Source organism: Rhinopithecus roxellana, chromosome 16 (genome assembly GCF_007565055.1).
Source record: "Rhinopithecus roxellana isolate Shanxi Qingling chromosome 16, ASM756505v1, whole genome shotgun sequence".
Taxonomy (NCBI): Eukaryota; Metazoa; Chordata; class Mammalia; order Primates; family Cercopithecidae; genus Rhinopithecus; species Rhinopithecus roxellana.
This window is the reverse complement of record NC_044564.1, coordinates 23,258,892-23,281,988: the sequence shown is the minus strand read 5'-3', so window position 1 is coordinate 23,281,988 and position 23,097 is coordinate 23,258,892. Positions and strand designations below refer to the sequence as shown.

At 46.7% G+C, this 23,097-nt stretch overlaps 1 protein-coding gene across 5 annotated transcripts in view; it reads right to left on the bottom strand.

Annotated features, from left to right (window-relative positions):
* CD72 (CD72 molecule) overlaps positions 1–21,666 on the bottom strand; it is a 32,987-nt gene extending 11,321 nt beyond the window's left edge. For 2 of the 5 annotated variants that reach the window (XM_030919160.1, XM_010376374.2), the window contains exon 1: positions 17,642–17,766. The gene's annotated coding sequence lies outside the window, so the exon portion shown is untranslated. Of the gene's footprint in view, positions 1–17,641; positions 18,020–21,462 lie in introns of those variants that run through there. The other 3 variants (XR_004053904.1, XM_030919161.1, XM_010376368.2) reach the window with 3 other exon arrangements.
* Between the last annotated feature and the right edge of the window lie 1,431 nt (positions 21,667–23,097).

Here is a 23,097-nt window from a genome sequence, read left to right as displayed (position 1 = left end):
AGTGGGATCCTTCCCTTCCCCATGTGTATCACATATTACCTTTAGAGACTGGACATCAGAAAAGATACCGGTAACTTCAAGCTGTGCCTCTACTGCCCAAATATCAGGGAACTTTTAAGAGCTGAGGGGTCAGTGCTGTACATTTCAGCTTTTCCAGAACCATAATATCATCATCTGAGAGCCTGGAGGGCAGACAACAACACCCATGTTTTGCCCTCTCTTGGCCTCCCCACTACTCATTACAGGGAATGGGTGTTTACAGTTGACAAGAGGAGGGGGCCCAACCATGAGGGCATCAGGTAGAATTTGCCATGTGGAAGGGAGCTCACCTGATCAACTTTGTGTCATTGATACAGTCTATATCAGGACATCAGGAGCATCTCCTAAGACTCTGAAAGTCAGGCTATGTCTGTCTTCATTACTTTAACCCACCGGCCTCCAGGAAGCCCTAGTTTACTGACAGGGTGTGGTAGCCAGAATAATGGCCTCCCAAAAATGTTCACACCCGAATCCCCAGAACCTATGACATATGTCACTTTACCTGACAAAATGTAGATGTGACTATGTTAATTAAGGCCCTTTAGATGGAGAGATTATTCTGTTTTATCTTGGTAGGCACACTCTGATCACATGAGTTCTTGAAAGGGAGAACCTTTCCCATCATGGGAAGAAAGAGATTCGGTGAGGGAAGGAGGGCCAGAGAGATGCCACAGGAGAAACACTCAACCCATAGGTACTGATTTTGAAGATGGAGGAAAAGGACCATGAGCCAAGGAATGCAGGCAGCCTCTGAGAGCTGGAAAAGGCAAGGAAGCAGATTTTCCCCTTCAGCATCCAGAAAGGAACCAACCCTGCAGACACCTTGACTTTAGCCCTGTGAGACCTGTGTGGACCTGATCTCCACAACTGTAAGATAATAAATTTGTATTGTTTAAGCCACCAAGTATGTAATTTATTAGAGCAGCAACAGTTTCCTGAACTGTGGAGGAAGCATGATGTAATAGAAAGAAGAGGGAGACTCTGGTTAAAGAGACCAGCCTTGCCACAGTATGTGACTTTGGGCAAGTCACAATTTTCCATCTGTAAAATACAAGATAGTCTGACCTCAATCAAGAGTATGATTGCTGGAGACACACTAGGTGTGGACTTTACAAAGGCCTCTTTAAAAGTCTGTCACAAAGGCTTCAGAGTCAGGAGGGAGAAAAATGGGCCACCTGATTGCACCATGAGGGAGACTTGGATTTCTTTGATCACTGAAGCCAAAGAGTACAGATAGGTCTTCGGTGACTTGCCCTAGGCCTCTCCTTGGTCCTGCCTCAAATGGTGACACAGAAAGCACATTCTCTGTGCTAATGGCACAGAGCTGAAAAGAAAAGCAAATACATCAAAAGGCCAACTCAAGATTCGAGCCTTGCAACAAGGCAAAATGATGGCTCCAAACCACAGAATGAAATGTCATAAAAATAGTAACAGCAGGTTGGGTGCGGTGGGTCATGCCTGTTATCCCTTGGGAGGCCAAGGCGTGCAGATCATGAGGTCAGGAGTTCGAGACCAGTCTGGCCAATATGGTGAAACCCCGTCTCTACTAATAATACAAAAATTAGCTGGGCACGGTGGCACACACCTGTATCGCAGCTACCCGAGAGGCTGAAGCAAAAGAATCGCTTGAACCTGGGAGGTGGAGGTTGCAGTGAGCCAAGATAGAGCCACTGCACTCCAGCCTGGGCAACAGAGCAAGACTCTGTCTCAAAAAATAAATAAATAAATAAATAAATAAATAAATAAATAAATAATAATAGTAACAGCAAAGTCAGGCACAATGGCTCACGCCTGTAATCCCAGCACTTTGGGAGGCTGAGGCGGGTGGATCACGACCAGCCTGACCAACATGGTGAAACCCCATCTCTACTGAAAATACAAAAATTAGCTGGGCGTGGTGGCACATGCCTGTAATCCCAGCTACTCAGGAGGCTGAGGCAGGAGAATCGCTTGAACCTGGGAGGCAGAGGTTGCAGTGAGCCGAGATCACACCACTGCACTCTAGCCTGGGTGACAAAGGTAGACTCTGTCTCAAAAATAATAATAATAATAATAATAATAATAATAATAAAAATAAATTTAATTTAATAAAAATATAAAATGAGCAAGTGGGCCTCTGCCTAAGGCTGACCAGTCCATAGACAAGCCAGTGGCCTGGACATCAGGATGAGTTTATCAAATGTTCATTTTCAGGAATTTAAGTGGGAAAATATGGAGATGACTGCTGAGTTGGCAGTGGGAGTTAAAGATGAAAGGATGTGTAGAGAGCATCTACCTTGACCCACAGAGTTCTCCATATCTAGCGATCGTCCCTGGCTACTCCTCGTTCACATACTTAGTGGGGAGCGATTACCCTGGCAGAGGCAACTGAACCTGATTGCCTGATTATCATGAGGGGTTAGGGCTGCTGCTACATACTGTAGGAATGTCCAGGCACACCTAATTTTATTGCACTTATTACACTTCACAGATACTGAGTTTTTTTACAGATTGGAAGTTTATGGCAACCCTGTGGCAAGCCAGTCTACTGGTGCCATTTTCCAACAGCACATGCTCACTTCATGTCTCTGTGTCGTCACATTTTGGTAATTCTTAAAATATTTCAAACTTTTTTCATTATGATTGTATCTGTTACGGAGATCTGTGGTCAGTGATTTTTGATATTAATATTGTCATTGTTTTGGAGCACCACGAACCATACCTATAAGACACTGAACTTAATAAAAGTTGTGTGTGTTCTTTTTTTTTTTTTTTTTTTTGAGACGGAGTCTTGCTCTGCCACCCAGGCTGGAGTGCAGTGGCCGGATCTCAGCTCACTGCAAGCTCCGCCTCCCGGGTTCACGCCATTCTCCTGTCTCAGCCTCCCGAGTAGCTGGGACTACAGGCGCCCGCCTCATCGCCCGGCTAGTTTTTTGTATTTTTTAGTAGAGACGGGGTTTCACCGTATTAGCCAGGATGGTCTCGATCTCCTGACCTCATGATCCACCCGTCTCGGCCTCCCAAAGTGCTGGGATTACAGGCTTGAGCCACCGCGCCCGGCCAGTTGTGTGTGTTCTGACTGCTCCACTGACTGGCTGTTCCCTGTCTCACTCCCTCTCCTTGGGTCTCTCTATTCCCTGAGACACAACAATATTAAAATTAGGCCAATTAATAACCCTACAATGGTCTCTAAGTGTACAAGTGAAAGGAAGAGTTGCACATCTCTCACTTTACATCAAAAGCCAGAAAGGATTAAGGTTAGTGCGAAGGGCATGTCCAAAGCCAAGATAGGCTAAAAGCTAGGCCTCTTATGCCAGTTAGCCAAGCTGCAAATGCAAAGGAAAAGTTCTTCAAGGAAATTAAAAGAGCTACTCCAGTGAACACATAAATGGTAAGAAAGCAAAACAGTCTTATTGCTGATATGAAGAGAGTTTGAGTGGTCTGGATAGAAGATCAAACCAGCTACAACATTCTCTTAAGCCAAAGCCTAATCCAGAGCAAGACCCTAACTCTCTTCAATTCTCTGGAGGCTGAGAGAATTGAGGAGGCTGCAGAAGAAAAGTCTGAAGCCAGCAGAGGTTGGTTCATGAGGTTTAAGGAAAGAAGCCATCTCTATAACATAAAAGTGCAAGATGAAGCAGCAAGTGCTGATGTAGAAGCTGCAGCAAGTTATCCAGAAGATCTAACTAAGATCATTGATTAGGGTGGCTACACTAAACAACAGATTTTCAATGCAAACTAAACAGCCTTTTATTGGAGAAGAGGCCATCTAGGACTTTCATAGCTGGAGAAGAAAAGTCAGTGCCTGGCTTCAAATCTTCAAAGGACAGGCTGACCCTCTTGCTAGAGGCTAATGCAGCTCATGGCTTTAAGTTGAAGCCAGTGCTCATTTACCATTCTCAGAATCCTAGGGCCCTTAAGAATTGTGGTAAATCTATCCTTCCCATGCTGTATACATGGAAGAACAAAGCCTGGATGACAGCACATGTGTTCACAGCATGGTTTAGTGAATATTTTAAGCCCACCTACTGCTCAGAAAGAAGATTCCTTTCAAGATATTACTGTTCATTGGCAATGTACCTAATCACCCAAGATCTCTAATGGAGATTAATGTTGTTTTCATGCCTAACAAAATTCCATTCTGCAGCCCGTGGGTCAAGGAGTAATTTTGACCTTATTTAAGAAATACATTTTGTAAGGCTACAGCTGCCATAGGGATTCCTCTCATGGATCTGGGCGAAGTAAACTGAGAACCTTCTGAAAAGGATTCGCCATTCTATATACCATTAAAAACATTCATGATTCATGGCAGGGAGTCAAAATATCAACATTAACAGGAGTTTGGAAGAAGTTGATTTCACCCTCATGGATGACTTGGAGGAGTTCAAGAAATTAAAAGTGGCGTGATCATGGCTCACTGCAAGCTCCACTTCCTGGGTTCATGCCATTCTCCTGCCTCAGCCTCCCGAGTAGCTGGGACTACAGGCGCCGGCCACCATGCCTGACTAATCTTTTTGTATTTTTAGTAGAGACGGGGTTTCACCGCTTTAGCCGGGATAGTCTCAATCTCCTGACCTCATGATCTGCCTGCCTTGGCCTCCCAAAGTGCTGGGATTACAGGCGTCAGCCACCGTGCCCGGCTTTATTTTTTTTATTTTTATTTTATTTTTTTGAGATGGAGTCTCATTCTGTTGCCCAGGCCAGAGTGCAATGGCACAATCTCAGCTCACTGCAACCTCCACCTCCTGGGTTCAAGCGATTCTCCTGTCTCACCCTTCCAAGTAGCTGGGATTACAGGCATGCACCACCACGCCTGGCTAATTTTTTTTTTTTTTTTTTTTTTTTTTTTTTTTGTATTTTTAGTAAAGACAGGGTTTCACTGTGTTCTCCAGGCCGGTCTCAAACTCCTGAGCTCAGGCAATTCACCCACCTCGGCCTCCCAAAGTGCTAAGATTACAGGTGAGAGACACTGCGCCTGGCTGAACATAACTTTTACATGCATTGGGAAACAAAAAAAAAAATCCTGCGATCATTGCAGTGATCTCAAACCTGAACCCACAATATCTCTGAAGTATGCCTGTATTTTCAGGTCAGGGGATTCATGGGTGCCCCTTGGTGTTCCATGCTCGGTGATATATTGGGCAACTTTAACCACCACAGCCTGGAAAGAACCGTTATCAGAACGCTCAGAAATGAAGGTCTGGCTCACCCACTGGGCAAGCAATTCAGTCCAGCAAGAAGTACAGCTTCAGTGAGGGGAGTCTAGTGTGGATGGAGGAGGAGGAAAATGAAGAATGTCAGTTGCAGTCTCAGAACCAACCACAGCACTGGGGATTTTAGCTTGTCCCACTGATACTCCTATGATAAGTGTTTGTACCTCTTTTTTTTTTTTTTTCTTTTTTAATCAGAGTCAGAGTCTCACTCTGTCACCCAGGCTGGAGTGCAGTGGTTCGACCATGGATCACTGTAGCCTCAAACTCCTGGGTTCAAGTGACCCCCCCACACCTTAGCCTCCCAAGTAACTAGGACCACAGGCACTCACCATCACACCAGACTAATTTTGTTGTTGTTGTAGAGACAAGTTTTCGCTATGTCAACCAGGTTGGCCTTGAACGCCTGGCCTTAAGCAATACTCCTGCCTCAGCCTCCCAAAGTACTGAAATTACAGGCATGACTCACTCTGCCTGGCTTTTTCTTTTTTTTTTTTAAAGAGACAGGGGTCTTGTTATGTTGCCCAGGCTGGACTTGAACTCCTGGGCTCCAGCAATCCTCCTGCCTTGGCCTCCCAAGTATCTGGGACTACAGGCACATGCTACTGGGGCCAGCTTATTCCTCTTCTTCCTCCTCCTTTTTAAAGAAACTATGACCTGCGCTGGGCGCGGTGGCTCACGCCTGTAATCTCAGCACTTTGGGAGGCTGAGGCCAGTAGATCACGAGGTCAGGAGATGGAGACCATCCTGGCTAACACGGTGAAACACTGTCTCTACTAAAAATACAAAAAAATTAGCTGGGGCTAGTGACAGTCGCCTGTAGTCCCAGCTACTCAGGAGGCTGAGGCAGGAGAATGGCAGGAACCCGAGAGGCGGAGCTTGCAATGAGCCAAGATCGTGACACTGCACTCCAGCCTGGGTGACAGAGCCAGACTCTGTCTCAAAAGAAAAGGAAGGAAGGAAGAAAGGAAGGAAGGAAGGAAGGAAGGGAGGGAGGGAGAGAGGGAGGGAGGGAGGGGGGAGGGGGGAAGGAGAGAGGGAAGGAAGGAAGGAAGGAAGGAAACTAGGAAACTATGACCTGAAGAAACAGTGACAGCATGAATTTAACACAAGATGTAAGTGGATCTGATTGCTGCTCGCTGCTCAGCAGATACTGTCAGTGCCTCAGCCATTTCTCCTCAGGCCTCACCGCTGGCTGCGCATAAGCCCTGAGGCTAACGGCAGGCCTGCAACTCCTTGCCTGAAGATTTTGTCTGGTGGGAGAGCTCGAGCAAAGGGCCAGGAGTGCTGGAGAATCCTTGCCTGCCTCCACAAAGCAGCTCTCAAACAATGACTGGCGGGAACTGGTGTATGAATACACCAGCAACCTTACCCAGGGAGTGGGAGAGTAACTGTGAGGGCACATGTTCCACACTGGCTCTCAGAGTTCCCCACTGTTAAAACCAGTTTTTCACCATGCATGTAAGTGGTATCTTTTTCTGTTTTTTGTTTTTTTGAGACAGGATCTTGCTCTGTTGCCCAGGCTGGAGTGCAGTGGCATGATCACTGCTCACTGCAGCCTCAACCTGCTGGGCTCAAGTGATCCTCCCAGTTTAGCCTCCCAAGTAGCTGGGACTAAAGGCATGCACCACAATGGCTGGCTAATTTTTTTAAAAGTTTTTTTTTTGTTTGTTTGTTTGTTTGTTTGTTTTTTAAGAGAGGGGGTCTTTCTAGTTGCCCAGGCTGGTCTCAAACTCCTGGCCTCAAGCAATCTTCCTGCCTGGGCCTCCCAAAGTATTGGGATTACAGAGATGAGCCACCGCGCCCGGCAGGCATCTCATTTTTACTTTAAGCTGCATGTCTCTGATTCGTAGTGAATTTGAGCATATTTTCATGTTTCTTAACCAGTTGGATTAGCTCTTCAACTGAGGTTAGAATCCTTTGTGTATATTTTTCTATCCCCCCAGAATTTTATTTTGAAACATTTTAAACTTAAAGGAAAAGTTGAAAGAATACCACGAACACTTGTATATCCTTCATGTAGTATGTCAGTCAAGGTCCATCAGAGAAGCAAAACCACTAGCATATGCATATGTATGGATGGATATTTATATATATATAAACACACATACATATTTTTTCAATTAAGAGATCTGGTACACTGAATTGCTCTTATTTGGCACACAGAATTGCTCAATTATGCAGTTGTGGGAGCAAGCCCAACAGTCTCTGAAAGGTGTTGTCTTTGCTTCTGCTGCTGGAGCTCAGATTCTGCAGGCCTGGCAGCCGGGAAGGGAATAAGGGCAAAAGTGGGAGACAGCAAGGATAAGCCAGACCCCATGAGGATAGACTGGAACCCAAGTCAGTCTCTCCCCACCTCCACCTTTGATGACACGAATGTCCTGCCACAGAAGGTATGCTTTTACCCATCATGCTCTGCTGCTACACGGGTATGCAAGCCCTGCTAGTGCACAGTCCCAGCACATGGTAGCACTCAGTAAGGAGAGCTGGATGTTCCAGTTCCATTGATTATGTCAGCCCACTTTCCCCAATGAGTTGAACTGTCATGTTTTTGTATATACAATCACCTTGTTTGAGATTCTCTGTTTTATTCCACTAACTTTTTCCCTTTGCTTTATTCATTTGATTAAGTGGCCTTATAATATGTTATCATATTTGGGAAAGTGAATTTCTTGTTTTTTTTTTTTTTTGAGATGGGAGTCTTGCCCTTTCGCCGCCCAGGCTGGAGTACAGTGGCATGTCTCAGCTCACTGCAACCTCCACCTCCCAGGTTCAAGCTATTCTCCTACCTCAGCCTCCCGAGTAGCTGGAATTACAGGCATGTGCCATCACGCCTGGCTAATTTTTGTATTTTTGTAGAGAAGGGGTTTCACCATGTTGGCCAGGCTGGTCTTGAACTCCTGACCTCAGGTGATCCACCCATCTCAGCCTCCCAAAGTGCTGGGATTACAGGCGTGAGCCACCACATCCGGCCAGTAAAGTGAATTTCTCTCACTATTTTCCCTATCAAAATCTTTGTATTTTTAAAAAATATTTTTTTCTTTGCTTGTTCTTTGTTTTACTAATTGGAATTATACACTTTAATTTTTGGAGAACTGACACTTTTTATGATATTTTCACTTCCCAAAAGGATATGGTTAATTTTCTGTTTGTTCCCATCTTGCTTTATAGTGTTTAATAATATTTTACTGTATAACTTTATTCATATGAATACTTATGTGTTTCTTGATTAAATATAAGTAAATATACGTACCACATCATAGTCGTTACAAGGGAAGTATCTGCCAAACTGCCCGGGTTCAAAATCCCAGCTCTGAGATTTTACCAGCTATTAATAGTAATCTGGGGCTAAATCACTTAATCTGTGTGTTCCTCAGTGTTCTCTTCTATAAAATAAGAATAATAATAGTGGCTGGACGCAGTGGCTCACACTGCATCCCGGCACTTTGAGAGGCCGAGGCACGTGGATCACTTAAGCCCAGGAGTTCGAGATCAACCTGTGTAACATGGCAAAACACCCGTCTCTACAAAAAATACAAAATAATAATAATAATAATAGTAATCTGTTTCAAGAGGATGTTGTGAGGCTTGATTGAGTTGATACAAAGTGCTAAGAATAGTTCATGGCATTATGGTGGCTATCATTATTATCCCAAGAATTTTTTTTTTCTGAGTAGCTTCATTATCTATATATTTTCCTAAGAATTTTATAACTTTGTAACTCTAAATTGAAACTGCTTCCATTTTCTTTTTTTTTTTTAGACAGAGTCTTGCTCAGTCGCCCAGGCTGGAGTGCAGTGGCTGGATCTCAGCTCACTGCAAGCTCCACCCCCCGGGTTTATGCCATTCTCCTGCCTCAGCCTCCCGAGTAGCTGGGACTACAGGCGCCCGCCACCGCGCCCAGCTAGTTTTTTGTATTTTTTAGTAGAGACGGGGTTTCACCGTGTTAGCCAGGATGGTCTCGATCTCCTGACCTCGTGATCCGCCCGTCTCGGCCTCCCAAAGTGCTGGGATTACAGGCTTGAGCCACCGCGCCCTGCCGGCAGTCTTTTCTAGAATAAGTTGGGCTATTCAAGCTTTCCTCTTTCTCCTGGGTCAATTTTCTTGGTAATTTGTATATTTCTTGAAAGATACCCATTTCCTCTATTTTCAAATTGGTTGATTTTCAGTTGTACTGTTTAATAATTCTTCAATTTTCTCCTCTATTTGTAAGAATGTTTTCTTTCTCATAACTAATCTTGTCTATTTAATCTTTCTTTTTCCCCCTCTTAATTTGGCTTGCAAGAGGTTTATTTTATTAGCTCTTTTTTTTTTTTTTTTCGAGGCAGAGCCTTACTCTGTCGCCCAGGCTGGAGTGCAGTGGCACCATCTTGGCTCACTGTAACCTCTACCTCCTGGGTTCAAGCAATTCTCCTGCCTCAGCCTCCCAAGCAGCGGGGGTTACAGGTGTCTGCCACTGCACCCTGCTAATTTTTGTATTTTTTAGGAGAGACTGGTTTTCACCATGTTGGCCAGGCTGGTCTCAAACACCTGACCTCAGGTGATCCGCCTGCCTTGGCCTACCAAAGTGCTGGGATTTCAGGCATGAGCCACTGTGCCCAACCTTAATAGCTCTTTTAAAAGACAATTTTTTGTATTGATTTATCCTTTTCAGGTTTTTTTTTTTTTGTCTTTTTTTTTTTTTTTTTTTTTTGAGACAGGGTGTGGCTCTGTTGCCCAGGCTGGAGTGCAGTGGTGCAATCTCAGCTCACTGCAACCTCCACCTCCTGGGCTCAAGCTACCTTCCCATCTCAGCCTCCCAAGTAGCTGGAACTACAGGCATACACCACCACACCTGGCTAATTTTTGTAATTTTTTTTTTCCCAGAGATGGGGTTTCACCATGTTGCCCAGGCTCGTTTCGAACTCCTAAGCTCAAGTGATTCTCCCGCCTCGGCTACCCAAAGTGCTGGGATTACAGGCATGAGCCACTGTGCGTGGGCCTTTTTAGTTTTGTTTGTTTTTTTTTTTTTTTCATTTCATTAGTGTTAGCTTTAGTTATTATTTTCTGATTGATTTCTTTTCTTACCCTTTTCATAATTTCTTGAAATAAGTGCTCTCTTTATTTTTCCTGTGCATATGTTGGTTAAAGCTTGGTATCTTTTTGACAGTGAAATATATGATACAGGGTAATTGAGAGGGTTTCTCATGTTATGCTGTTTTCTCATTTCACATTTTTATTTTGTGAACATGGTATTTTCATTCTTTTTTTACAACCAGTTTTATTGCATTGTAATTTATATACAACAGATTGATCCGTTTCAAGTGTACAAGCCTATGAGTTTTGACAAGCGTATTCAGTTGTGTAATTACCACCACAATTAAGATACAAGACATTCCTATCTCTCCCCAAATCCTCCTATCCCTTTGCAGGCACTCTTCTCCCACCTCCCCCAGCCCGTAACTTAAATTTCTCTTGTTTGATATCAGTACAGATGTTCCTTGACTTAGGATGGGACTATGTTCCAAAAACCCATCATAAGTAGAAAGTAATGTTAGTTGAAAATATATTTAATACCCTGATAAACCCATCGTAAAGTCAGAGAATCCTAAGTTAAACCATTGTAAGTCGGGGATTGTATATAGCCTCTGCTTTTCAAAATAACATTTAATATTTGCCTGGTATCTATTTCCATGTCTTTATTTTAAAACTTTATCACTTTAAGTGTGTTTCTCTCTTTTTTTTTTTTTTTTGAGACAGAGTCTTGCTCTTTCACCCAAACTGGAGTGCAGTGGTGCTATCTCGGCTCGCCGCCAGCTCTGCCTCCGGGGTTCACACCATTCTCCTGCCTCAGCCTCCTGAGTAGCTGGGACTACAGGCGCCCACCACTGTGCCTGGCTAATTTTTTGTATTTTTAGTAGAGACGGGGTTTCACCATGTTAGCCAGGATGGTCTCGATCTCCTGACCTCGTGATCCACTCACCTCAGCCTCCCAAAGCGCTGGGATTACAGGTGTGAACCACCGCACCCATCCTAAGTGTGTTTGTCTTAAGTAGTGTGTACCTAAATTTGATTTACAACAAAATCTGACAGTCTTTCAATGGTAGGTTTCAGTCTACTTGTATTTGCTGAAATGAGTGATGTGTTTGATTTTCTTATTTCCATCTTACTTGTTTGAAAGCTTTTTATATTGTTGTTAACTCTTCTTTTTTTAATCTTTGCTGGATTAAATAACTACTCATTCAATTTTTCTCCTCATTAATTTGGAGTTTGTCATTCTATTAATAGAATGCTCTCAGATAGATACACATGACTCTTCTAGTGTATGAAAACAACAGCTACTATTTCCAGAACACTTTAATTATCTTCTATTTCCTCCCCATCCCAATAAAATGTAATCTTTTTTATTTTTTATTTTTTTTGAGATGGAATCTCACTCTTGTTCCCCAGGCTAGAGTACAGTGGCACGATCTTGGCTCACTGCGACCTCCACCTTCCGGGTTCAAGCGATTCTCCTGACTCAGCCTCCCAAGTAGCTGGGATTACAGGTGCCCGCCACCACGCCCAGCTAATTTTTGTATTTTTAGTAGAGACGGGGTTTTGCCATGTTGGCCAGGCTGGTTTTGAACTCCTGACCTCAGGTGATCCGCCCGCCTCGACCTCCGAAAGTGCTGGGATTACAGGCGTGAGCCACCACGTCTGGTCAAAATGTGATCTTTAGATTACTTTCACTTCCCTTCCTTTCTCCCCTTTTTCCTCTCCACCTCTCCCTGCCTTAGACTTCTGGAACACTTTTACCTTCCCCTTATCCCCACTGCCTGACTCCACAGTTTTAATGAGATAATTTAGTCCTTATTAGAATTTCCCTTATAGTGTGTTCCGTCTGTTTCAAGAATCCTTATTTAGCATATATGTTACACCTCATAAACAGACATGGTTCGTTGCTCCCCACTGGTTTCTTGCCTCTTCTCTTCCCCTGTCTTGAAGTCTCTGTTAGGATTCATTTGTTGTTTATTAAAGTCTCTTCTCAAAAATATTTCTCAGACGAAGTACTCAGTGATTTTTGCAAATCTTTTTTTCTTCCTTGGCTGGGTATGGGTTGCAGTCCTTTTCTGTCATTAGTCCACATTCCATTTGGGGGTCTTTTAACTTTCAGGGTTGCAGATGAGAAAAAAGAACTTGCTTTTTGCCTGAAAGCATGTAAGATTTCCTATATTCTTAGAGTTTTGGAATTTTTGCCATATGTAGCTGAGTGTGTCTTTTTGTTTCAATTGGAGCCGCAACTTCAGTCTTTCTTCAGCTTAGAGAAATTTCATCTATTATTTAATTATGACCTCTCCTCTCTTGTTCCTTTTTCTCCTGGAACCCACAGCATTTGCAGGTTAAGTCTACTGTATCTGTTCCAGGCTCCTACCTTCTACCACATATTTGCAATTCTATATTTTTGTGCTAGATTTTGAGACTTTTTTTCTATTTAAATTTCTAGACCTATTTTTGGGGTTTCAGCAATGACTGTCCTCTCCTTTGATTTATCAATGGAATTTTTTAGTTCTGAGATCACATTTTCTAGTTCAAGGAAATCTTTTGTGTTTGAGCTTCACACGTATCTCTTCCAGGCTCTCATTTTTTCTGTCAGGGATTCAGCTGTCTGCCAGCAGGTTCCTCTGCCCTCTGCTTTTTCTGCATTCTCCCAGCCTCAAGGGCTGAGAAATTAAATCCACCATTAGTTTTGCTGAGAGTTAAGACCCAGAAGAGTTATGATTGTCCTTGGGAAGCAGGCTGTCTCTGAGACGCGCTTTCTTCCTGAAAGTCCTTGTTTCTGGCTCTGAGGCTATTTTCCAGACTTTGTCTGCAAGGAATTCTCTCTGCTTGGAGCCCAGAGGAGCCCACTTAAAAGTTTGTCACCTATAGCTGGAGTTGTCAGAGGAGGTGTGGAATGGAGAAACTCACTAGAGTTTCCTAGAATTCCCTTGCTCTGAGAGGTCTAAGTATTACTATTAACAAACACCAAATCACCAAAACACTTAAAGCCAGGAAGCGTTAAAAGTAGTTACCTCTGGGAACTATGACTTGGAGTAGGAACGGGGATGGGGGAAGACAGCCTTTTACTTTTATTTTTTCCCCTACGGTAGGATTTCTCACCCTCAGCATTATAAATTTTGGGTGAGAAATTCCTTATTGTGGGTAGTTGACCTGAGTTTTGTAGGTTGTTTAACAGCATCCTTGACCCCTTCCCACTACCACCCCCTCCCCAGTTGTGACAACCAAAAATGTTTCCAGACATGCCCTAAATGTTTCCTGGAGGGGGTGGGGAGCAAAGTCACCCCTGGTTGAGAACCACTGTTGTGTAGCCTTTGGTTCTATTTGATTTTTTTTTTTTACCACGTGCACGTTATTTCTATAATTAAACATTTAACTGAGGTCACAAGACAGAAGAGGAAATGTGAAGCTGTTAAAAGTAAGCAGAACAACTAAGTAGAGAATATACAGTAAAGGACAGGGAAGCAAGTTAGCAAAGTGGGAAGAAATTGAATATAAATAAAAGAAGTAGAAATGAAGAAATGATAATTGCTTAAATCTGTTCCCTCCTTGTAACAAAACTAAGCTGAAAGTTTAAACCCATCTTTGAGAGACTGCAGAGTAGGGCCAAAGATGGAGGGGCCCTGGCCGCATGGCTTTCAAAGACCCTCCCCACCTATAAGTAATTTCTTAAGACCTTCCTGGCCGGCACGGTGCCTCACGCCTGTAATCCCAGTACTTTGGGAGGCCTAGGTGGGTGGATCACAAGGTCAGAAATGAAGAGAGTATCTGAGTCTTGGAACCAGAGAAGCAGGATCCTGAAGTCCCACATACTCCTGTCACTGAGGTCCCTGTCAGGCCTCTGAGCCCAAGCTAAGCCATCATATCCCCGTGACCTGCACGTATACATCCAGATGGCTTGAAGCAACTGAAAATCCACAAAACAAGTTAAAATAGCCAGTCCCTGCCTTAACTGATTACATTCCACCATTGTGATTTGTTCCTGCCCATCCTGACTGATCAATTGACTTTATGACAATACACCCTCCCTGCCCTTGCGATAATGTACTTTGTGATATTCCCCCACCCTTGTGAATGTACTTGGTACAATACAGCCTCTCCACCCTTAAGAAAGTACTTTGTAATATTCTCCCTACCCTTGAGAATGTACTTTGTAAGAAGATCTACCCACTGCCCACAAAAAAATTGCTCCTAACTCCACAGCCTATCCCAAACCTGTAAGAACTAATGATAATCCCACCACCCTTTGCTGACTCTCTTTTCAGAGTCAATCCGACTGCACCCAGGTGAAATAAACAACCGTGTTGCTCACACAAAGCCTGTTTGGTGGTCTCTTCACACGGACGTGCATGACATTTGGTGCCGAAGACCCAGGACAGGACTCCTTCGGGAGACGGGTCCCCTGTCCTCACCCTCACTCTGTGAGGAGATCCACCTACAACCTCGGGTCCTCAAACCAACCAGCCCAAGGAACATCTCACCAATTTCAAATCAGGTAAGTGGTCTTTTCACTCTCTTCTCCAGCCTCTCTCACTACCCTTCAATGTCTCTCTCTTGCTACCCTTCAATCTCCCTGTCCTTCCAATTCCAGTTCTTTTTCCTCTCTAGTAGAGACAAAGGAGACACATTTTTGTCCGTGGACCCAAAACTCCAGCGCTGGTCACAGACTCGAGAAGACAGTCTTCCCTTGGTGTCTAATCACTGCGGGGACACCTGCCTGATTATTCACCCACATTTCATTGGTATCTGATCACCACGGGGATGCCTGTCTTGGTCATTCACCCACATCCCCTTGGTGGCAAGTCAATTGCAGGGATGCCTGCTTTGGCTGCTCATCTACACTGCAGCCCGGGGCTGCTCACCACCCCCTGTGCCGTGTCTCTACCTTTCTCTTTGAACTTACCTCCTTCACTATGGGCAACCTTCCGCCCTCCATTCCCCCGTCTTCTCCCTTAGCCTGTGTTCTTAAAAACCTAAAACCCCTTCAACTCCCACCTGACCTAAAACCTAAATGCCTTATTTTTCTTCTGCAGTACTGCTTGGCCCCAATACAAACGTGACAATAGTTCCAAGTGGCCAGAGAATGGCACTTTCAATTTGTCTATCCTACAAGACCTAGATAATTTTTGTCGAAAAATGGGCAAATGGTCTGAGGTGCCTGACGTCCAGGCATTGTTCACAATTCGTTCCCTCCCTAGTCTCTGTTCCCAAACCAACTTGTCCCAAATCCTCCTTCCTTCCTTCCTGCCTGTCCCTTCAGTCCCAACCCCAAGTGTCGCTGAGTCTTTTGAATCTTCCTTTTCTACCAATCCATCTGACCTTTCGCCTCCTCCCCAGACTGCTCCTCCTCAGGTCGCTCCCCACCAGGCTGAATCAGGCTGCAGCTCTTCTTCAGCCTCCGCTCCCCTACCCTATAACCTTTCTATTATCTCCCCTCCCCTCACCCAGTGTGGCTTACAGTTTCGTTCTGTGACTAGCTCTCCCCAACCTGCCCAACAGTTTCCTCTTAGAGAGGTGGCTGGAGCTGAAGGTATAGTCAGGGTACATATGCCTTTTTCTCTATCAGACCTTTCCCAAATCAGCCAGCATTTAGGCTCTTTCTCATCAGACCCCACTAAATATATACAGGAATTCCGATATCTAACTCTGTCCTACAATTTAACCTGGAGTGACTTGAATGTCACCTAACTTCTACCCTCTCCCCAGATGAACGGGAAAGAGTTTTTTCTCTAGCCCAATCTCACACTGACAAACGCCGGCTTCATGAGCCAGGCCTCCAGAAAGGCATTAGAGCAGTTCCCCGAGAGGACCCCCAATGGAACTATCTCAGGCAGACTCCCCAGGTATAGCTAGGCGAGATTACATGACTTCCTGCCTAGTTGAAGGGCTTTAAAAGGCAGCATACAAAGCTGTTAATTATGGCAAGCTAAAGGAAACTACCCAAGGTAAAGATGAAAACCCAGCCCAGTTCATGGCCTGCTTAGCAGCAACCCTTAGACACTTTACTGCCCTAGACCCAAATGGGCCAGAAGGCCGCCTTATTCTTAATATGCATTTTATCACCCAATCCGCTCCTGACATTAGGAAACAACTCCAAAAATTGGATTCTGGCCCTCAAACCCCACAACAGGACTTAATTAACCTTGCCTTCAAGGTGTACAATAAAAGAGAAGAGGCAGCCAAGCGACAACACATCTCTGAGTTACAGCTCCTTGCCTCTGCTGTAAGACAACCCACAACCATGTCTCCAGCATACAAAAACTTCAGAACATCCAAGCCACAGTTCCCAGGGGCTCCTTCAAAACCTCCTCATGGACCTTGCTTCAAATGCCAAAAGCCTGGCCACTGGGCCTCGGAATGCCTGCAGCCCGGGATTCCTCCTAGGCTGTGCCTTGTCTGTGCGGGCCCCCACTGGAGGTCAGACTGTCCAACTCACATCGCCACCGTTCCTAAAGCTCCTGGAGCTCAAACCCAATGTTCCTTGGTTGACTGCTTCCCACATCTCCTCAGCTTAGCAGCTGAAGACTGACACTGCCCAATCACTTCGGAAGCCCCCTGGACCATCACAGACGCGCGTGACAGTCCCCAGCACTGCAGAGATCTGAGATCCAATAACAGTCTGCAGAGGTCTACTCACCATGCAGAGGTCTACTCACACCATAGCCACTGTTCTGGGATTCCCATTCCATTTAGACCTCCTGATTGCCCCGTGTGTCCTTACAATAAACACCGCTTCACTTAAAGAGTTGATTCCTTACAAACAAAGGCCTGGTAGACTTAGCATGCCCAGTCAGAGATGGCCCCTCACTATGTGTTCCCAGTACTAGTTTCACTTCTTAGTGCCACACTTTAAGGATCAAGCCAAAAGGGGGCGATGAGTAGGCTGCAAATAAAGTCTGTAAAAGAACTGTAGAAGGAGTCAGGCTCAGTGACTCATGCCTGTAATCCCAACACTTTTGGAGCCTGAGGCAGGGGGATCATCTGAGGTCAGGCATTCAAGACCAGCCTGGCCAACATGGTGAAACCCCGTCTCTACTAAAAATACAAAAAATTAGCCAGGCATGGTGGCAGGCGCCTGTTGTCCCAACTACTCTGGAGGCTAAGGCAGGAGAATCGCTTGAAACCAGGGGCGGGGCGGAGGTTGCAGTGAGCCAAGATCACACCCCTGTACTCTAGCCTGGGTGACAAGAGCAAAACTCTATCTCAAAAAAAAAAAAAAAAAAACCTAGGTCATTTGTAAGGACTAGCTCCCAATTCCTCCAGGGCTGTCAGACCAGTATTGGCAGAACCAGTGAGACAAGTAACAAGGAAGCCGACTTTGGTTCCAAATTTTAAAAGTTCTATCAATAAGAAAGATTGGAAGAGAGTCCTTGGAAGGGTAGTGAGGTTCTTACCAAGGAGAGGTTCAGCTTCTGGAAGTGTTCAGGAAGATACTCATAGGGCAGCTCCTGTAGTGGTTGTAACTTTGGGCTAGATCTGTCAGCCTCCTTTTGGCTATGTGATTCTAGAAATGTATAAGCTAGACAAGAGATCTGATTAACTCACACATTAAGCAGAAATATCTCAGGGCCAAATGGCATGACAGTACATTTAAGTCAGAGGAGGTTGGCTCATGGAGGAATTGGGCAATAAGTGAAGACATCAGAGGTTCAACATCTTCTGCTGACTCTGGTCTGTTGGTCTTTCCCCCACAGAATTAGTCAGAACTCATGGTTGCAAGAGATAGAAAACATAACTTTGACTTAAGGGAAAAAAAAAGGCCGGGTGCGGTGGCTCACGCCTGTAATCCCAGCATTTTGGGAGGCCAAGGTGGACAGATCACCTGAGGTTGGGAGTTCGAGACCAGCCTGACCAAGATGGAGAAACCCCATTTACTAAAAATACAAAATCAGCTGAGGGTGGTGGAGCATGCCTGTATTCCCAGCTACCCTGGAGGCTGAGGCAGGACAATCGCTTGAAGCTGGGAGGCGGAGGTTGCCGTGAGCCGAGATCTCGCCATTGCACTCCAGCCTGGGTAACAAGAGTGAAACTCAGTCTCAAAAAAAATTAAAGGAATTCATTAGCTTACGTAGCCAAAAAGTTCAGAAGGCAAATCTAGCTCTGGGCATGTCTAGATTCAAGGTTTCAAATGAAGTCATTAAGACTTGGTCTGGGTGGCTCACGCCTGTAATCCCAGCGGGCGGATCACTTGAGGTCAGGAGTTGGAGACCAGCCTGGCCAACATGGTGAAACCCCATCTCGATTAAAAATACAAAAATTAAAAATACAAAAAACTAGCCAGGCGACGAGGCGGCCGCCTGTAGTCCCAGCTACTCGGGAGGCTGAGGCAGGAGAATGGCGTAAACCCGGGAGGCGGAGCTCGCAGTGAGCTGAGATCCGGCCACTGCACTCCAGCCTGGGTGGCAGAGCAAGACTCCGTCTCAAAAAAAAAAAAGGCCGGGCGCGGTGGCTCAAGCCTGTAATCCCAGCACTTTGGGAGGCCGAGACGGGCGGATCACGAGGTCAGGAGATCGAGACCATCCTGGCTAACATGGTGAAACCCCGTCTCTACTAAAAAATACAAAAAACTAGCCGGGCGAGGTGGCGGGCGCCTGTAGTCCCAGCTACTTGGGAGGCTGAGGCAGGAGAATGGCGTAAACCCGGGAGGCGGAGCTTGCAGTGACCTGAGATCCGGCCACTGCACTCCAGCCCGGGCGACAGAGCGAGACTCCGTCTCAAAAAAAAAAAAAAAAAAAAAAAAAACAAAAATACAAAAATTAGGCCGGGCGCGGTGGCTCAAGCCTGTAATCCCAGCACTTTGGGAGGCCGAGGCGGGTGGATCACGAGGTCAGGAGATCGAGACCATCCTGGCTAACACGGTGAAACCCCGTCTCTACTAAAAATACAAAAAACTAGCCGGGCGCGGTGGCGGGCGCCTGTAGTCCCAGCTACTCGGAGGCTGAGGCGGGAGAATGGCGGGAACCCGGGAGGCGGAGCTTGCAGTGAGCCGAGATCGCGCCACTGCACTCCAGCCTGGGCGACACAGCGAGACTCCGTCTCAAAAAAAAAAAAAAATAAAAATACAAAAATTGCCAGGCGCAGTGCCTCATGCCTGTAATTCCAGCACTTTGGGAGGCCGAGGCGGGCGGATCACGAGGTCAGGAAATCGAGACCATCCTGGCTAACACGGTGAAACCCCATCTCTACTAAAAATACAAAAAATTAGCTGGGCGTGGTGGCAGGTGTCTGTAATCCCAGCTACTCAGGAGGCTGAGACAGGGGAATGAAGTGAACCTAGGAGGCAGAGCTTGCAGTGCGCCGAGATCCCGCCACTGCACTCCAGCCTGGGCGACAGAGCGAGACTCCGTCTCAAAAAAAAAAAATTAGCCGGGCATGGTGGTGCACACCTGTAATCCCAGCTACTAGAGAGGCTGAGGCAGGAGAATCGCTTGAACCTGGGAGGCGGAGGTTGCGGTGAGCCGAGGTTGTGCCACTGCACTCCAGCTTGGGCAACAGAGCAAGACTCCGTCTCAAGAAAAAAAAAAAAACTTGGTCTGTATTATGCATTGTATGTCTATATCAAAATATCTCATGTACTCTATAAATACATACACCTACTATGTATCCATAAAAATTAAGAATTAAAGAAGACTTGGTCTTTCTCCACATCCCAGCTCTGTTTCCCTCCTTGTAACAAAACCAAGCTGGTAGTTTAAATCCATCTTTGAGAGACCGCAGAGCAGGGCCAAAGATGGAGGGGCCCTGGCCAGATGGCTTCCAAAGACCCTCCCCACCTATAAGTAAGTTCTTAAGAACTTCCTGGCCGGGCGGGTGGGCGCGGTGCCTCACGCCTGTAATCCCAGCACTCTGGGAGGGCTAGGTGCGCGGATTACCTGAGGTCAGGAGTTCACCAGCCTGGTCAACATGGCTAAACCCCGTCTCTACTAAAAATACAAAAATAATTAGCCGGGCGTGTTGGTGGGCGCCTGTGTTCCCAGCTACTCAGGAGGCTGAGGCAGGAGAATCGCTAGAACCTGGGAGGCGGAGATTGCAGTGAGCCGAGATCGTGCCATTACACTCCAGCCTGGGCGACAAGAGCAAGACTTCGTCTCAAAAAAAAAGGAAAAAGAAAAAAAGAACTTCCTGCTGTTGAACCTTTGACTGTCCCGGAGACCCTTCCTCTTCCGTTTTCAGTGTGTCCCTATCGTCCTAGCTGGGCTTTAAGAAAGAGTGGGGGCAGCTGGGGCCCTAGGGGCTCCCCATGAGGGTCTGTCCCTGGGAACGGGGCGCTGGGGGACAGGCACTCCTTCTGGCTGGAATGCTACACCAGTGAGGGAAAGGAGTCCACTAGGGAAGTACCTGGAGCTGGAGAGAAATCACAGGTATTTGTGAGTTGATCAACTAGAGGGTGTGGCGAGGGGGGCCCTCGGAAGGTGTCTTAAATTCCAGGTTCAGGAATCAATAAAGAAGCTGCCCAGTCCAAGTGTTCAGGGCTGAGGGCCTCGGTGATGGAGACGAGGTAAGAAGGTAAGAAAACGGACGGTACAGGAGAGAGAAGACAGAGGACCCGGGCTAGGGGACGGAAAACGAAAAGTTCAAATCGTACCCCGCTACAGTCACACATGAAAAATAAAATGTTTTGGCCGGGCGCGGTGGCTCACGCCTGTAATCCCAGCACTTTGGGAGGCCGAGACGGGCGGATCACGAGGTCAGGAGATCAAGACCATCCTGGCTAACACGGTGAAACCCCGTCTCTACTAAAAATACATTTTAAAAAATTAGCCGGGCGCGGTGGTGGGCGCCTGTAGTCCCAGCTACACGGGAGGCTGAGGCAGGAGAATGGTGTGAACCCGGGAAGCGAAGCTTGCAGTGAGTGGAGATTGTGCCACTGCACTCCAGCCTGGGCGACAGAGCAAGACTCCGTCTCAAAAAAAAAAAAAAAAAGAAAAAGAAAAAGAAAATGTTTTACAGAAACTCAGTTTACAGACGACTGCTTGGGAGCAGTCATGTCACCCAGTCCAGAGGGAGCCGGTCAGCTGCGTTCCGCGAACTTGGGAGGCGACTGCGGGGGGACCCGCGGGGCCCTCACTGCGCGCCGACCCGCGGGGCCCTCACTGCGCGCAGTCAGGGACCAGACCCTGGGGCGGCCCCGAAGCGACGGGACTACAACTCCCAGGATGCCGCGGGCCAGGCTGCATCCCGCCTGCGCAGACGTGGTGGCAACTCCACCCCTTACCAGGCGGCGGCGCTGAGGGCTCAGTCCTAAGCGGGCGGAGGCGGCGAGCCCGGTGGGTCTGGGCCGGCTTCGGAGATATCTGTGGGCTGAGTTGGGGGCGTTTGAGCCCTTAGCTTGTCCGGGTGGGTAGGCGGGACCCCAGCCCCCGCCTCCTCCAGAGTAAAGCTCTCACGTCCACCTGGCGCGACGCTGAGCCATCTTCAGAAGCACCGCAGCCCTCAGAACCCCACATCCCGCTGCCGGTGGTTCCCCGCATCCGGTGTCCGCCCCCGAAGCCTCCCTCCCTCCCCCGCAGCCCCAACTATCTGCCCTTAACCGCGACCTGGGCCTCTCCTGGATGGGGAGGCCCAGGATGGGGTCCTCAGAGATCCAGGGACCTAGGGGCATTTGTGGCGTGTGTAGGGGCGTGGGCTTTAGGGAAGGGTGTTCCCCTTCAAATTGGGATCACCAGGACGGAATCAGGCGCACGGCTTCCTCCTCTGTGGCTTCCTGTGGCACTCCAATTGGGAAGAAGAGAAGCTTGGAAGTGAAAGCCTCAGCTTCTCCTTTCTTCAGCCCCTCAAGCCTCAGAAAGATCTGTCAAGCGCGGCCTGCCTCTACAGAGGCCCTGGGGAGATGGCCTAGACCTTGAAATATCCTAGAAAAGGTTTAACAGGTTGGAGCTTTTGCTAGAGAGATGGATCACAGATAGGCTTAAGGGGTGGAGGGTGTGTGTGTGTGTGTGTGTGTGTGAGAGAGAGAGAGAGAGAGAGAGAGAGAGATTGATTGCCAGGTGAGGAAGGTGAAGAGCTGAAACCAACTTGGAGCTAGGCTGTATTATTATAATGAGGATTTGGGTTGGCGGATGTTACAGGCTCTAACCAGAAAGCTGGAAGATGTGATAGGTGGGGACTTTTTTTAAAACCCTAAACATCTCTTTGTAATCCATCTCTCCTCTGCATCCCCACCGCCACTGCCACCATCCCCTCTCGCTGAAATCTTGCAACAGCCTCTGAAAGGTGCCGCCTGACTCCAGACTGCTGACCACTAGATCAGCACAGCAACCACTGGAGTTAGAGCCTTTAGCTCACTGCGTTCATCCCTCGCTTAAAACCTTCAGTGACTCCCTTTCACCTCCCCTGCAGGATAAAGCCCAAGCTCCTTGGCATGACTTCCGGGCGCAGTGTGGTCTGGCTCTGTCTGCCCCTCCAGCCTCATCTTACCATTGCCCCTATCTCACTCTACCCTCCGGCTGTGCCTAATGCACTTCTGCCAGGTCCTCTGAATAAGCCTCTCCTTTGCCTGTGGTTCCCTCTGCCTTGGAGCATTTTCTGTCCTTTGCCTCTCCTGGCAGATTCCTACTATGTGTCATGTCTCTACCTAGAAGTCACTTCACACCTATGAGCTTCCCTAGAGGAGCCTATATTTCTCTTATTTTAATAATGTGTAGCATTATTGAGCATTTATTGTCTAAGTGCTTTACAAATGGTAACTCGTTTAGCCTCACAACCACCTTTTTTTTGAAGTAAACACCATTAATATCCTCTCAGTCTTACAGATTCAGAAACTGAGGCACAGTTGCCCAAGAACACACAGCTGGTAAGTGGTAGACATGGAATTTGAATGCAGACAGATGGGCTCCCGAGCCCAGAGTCC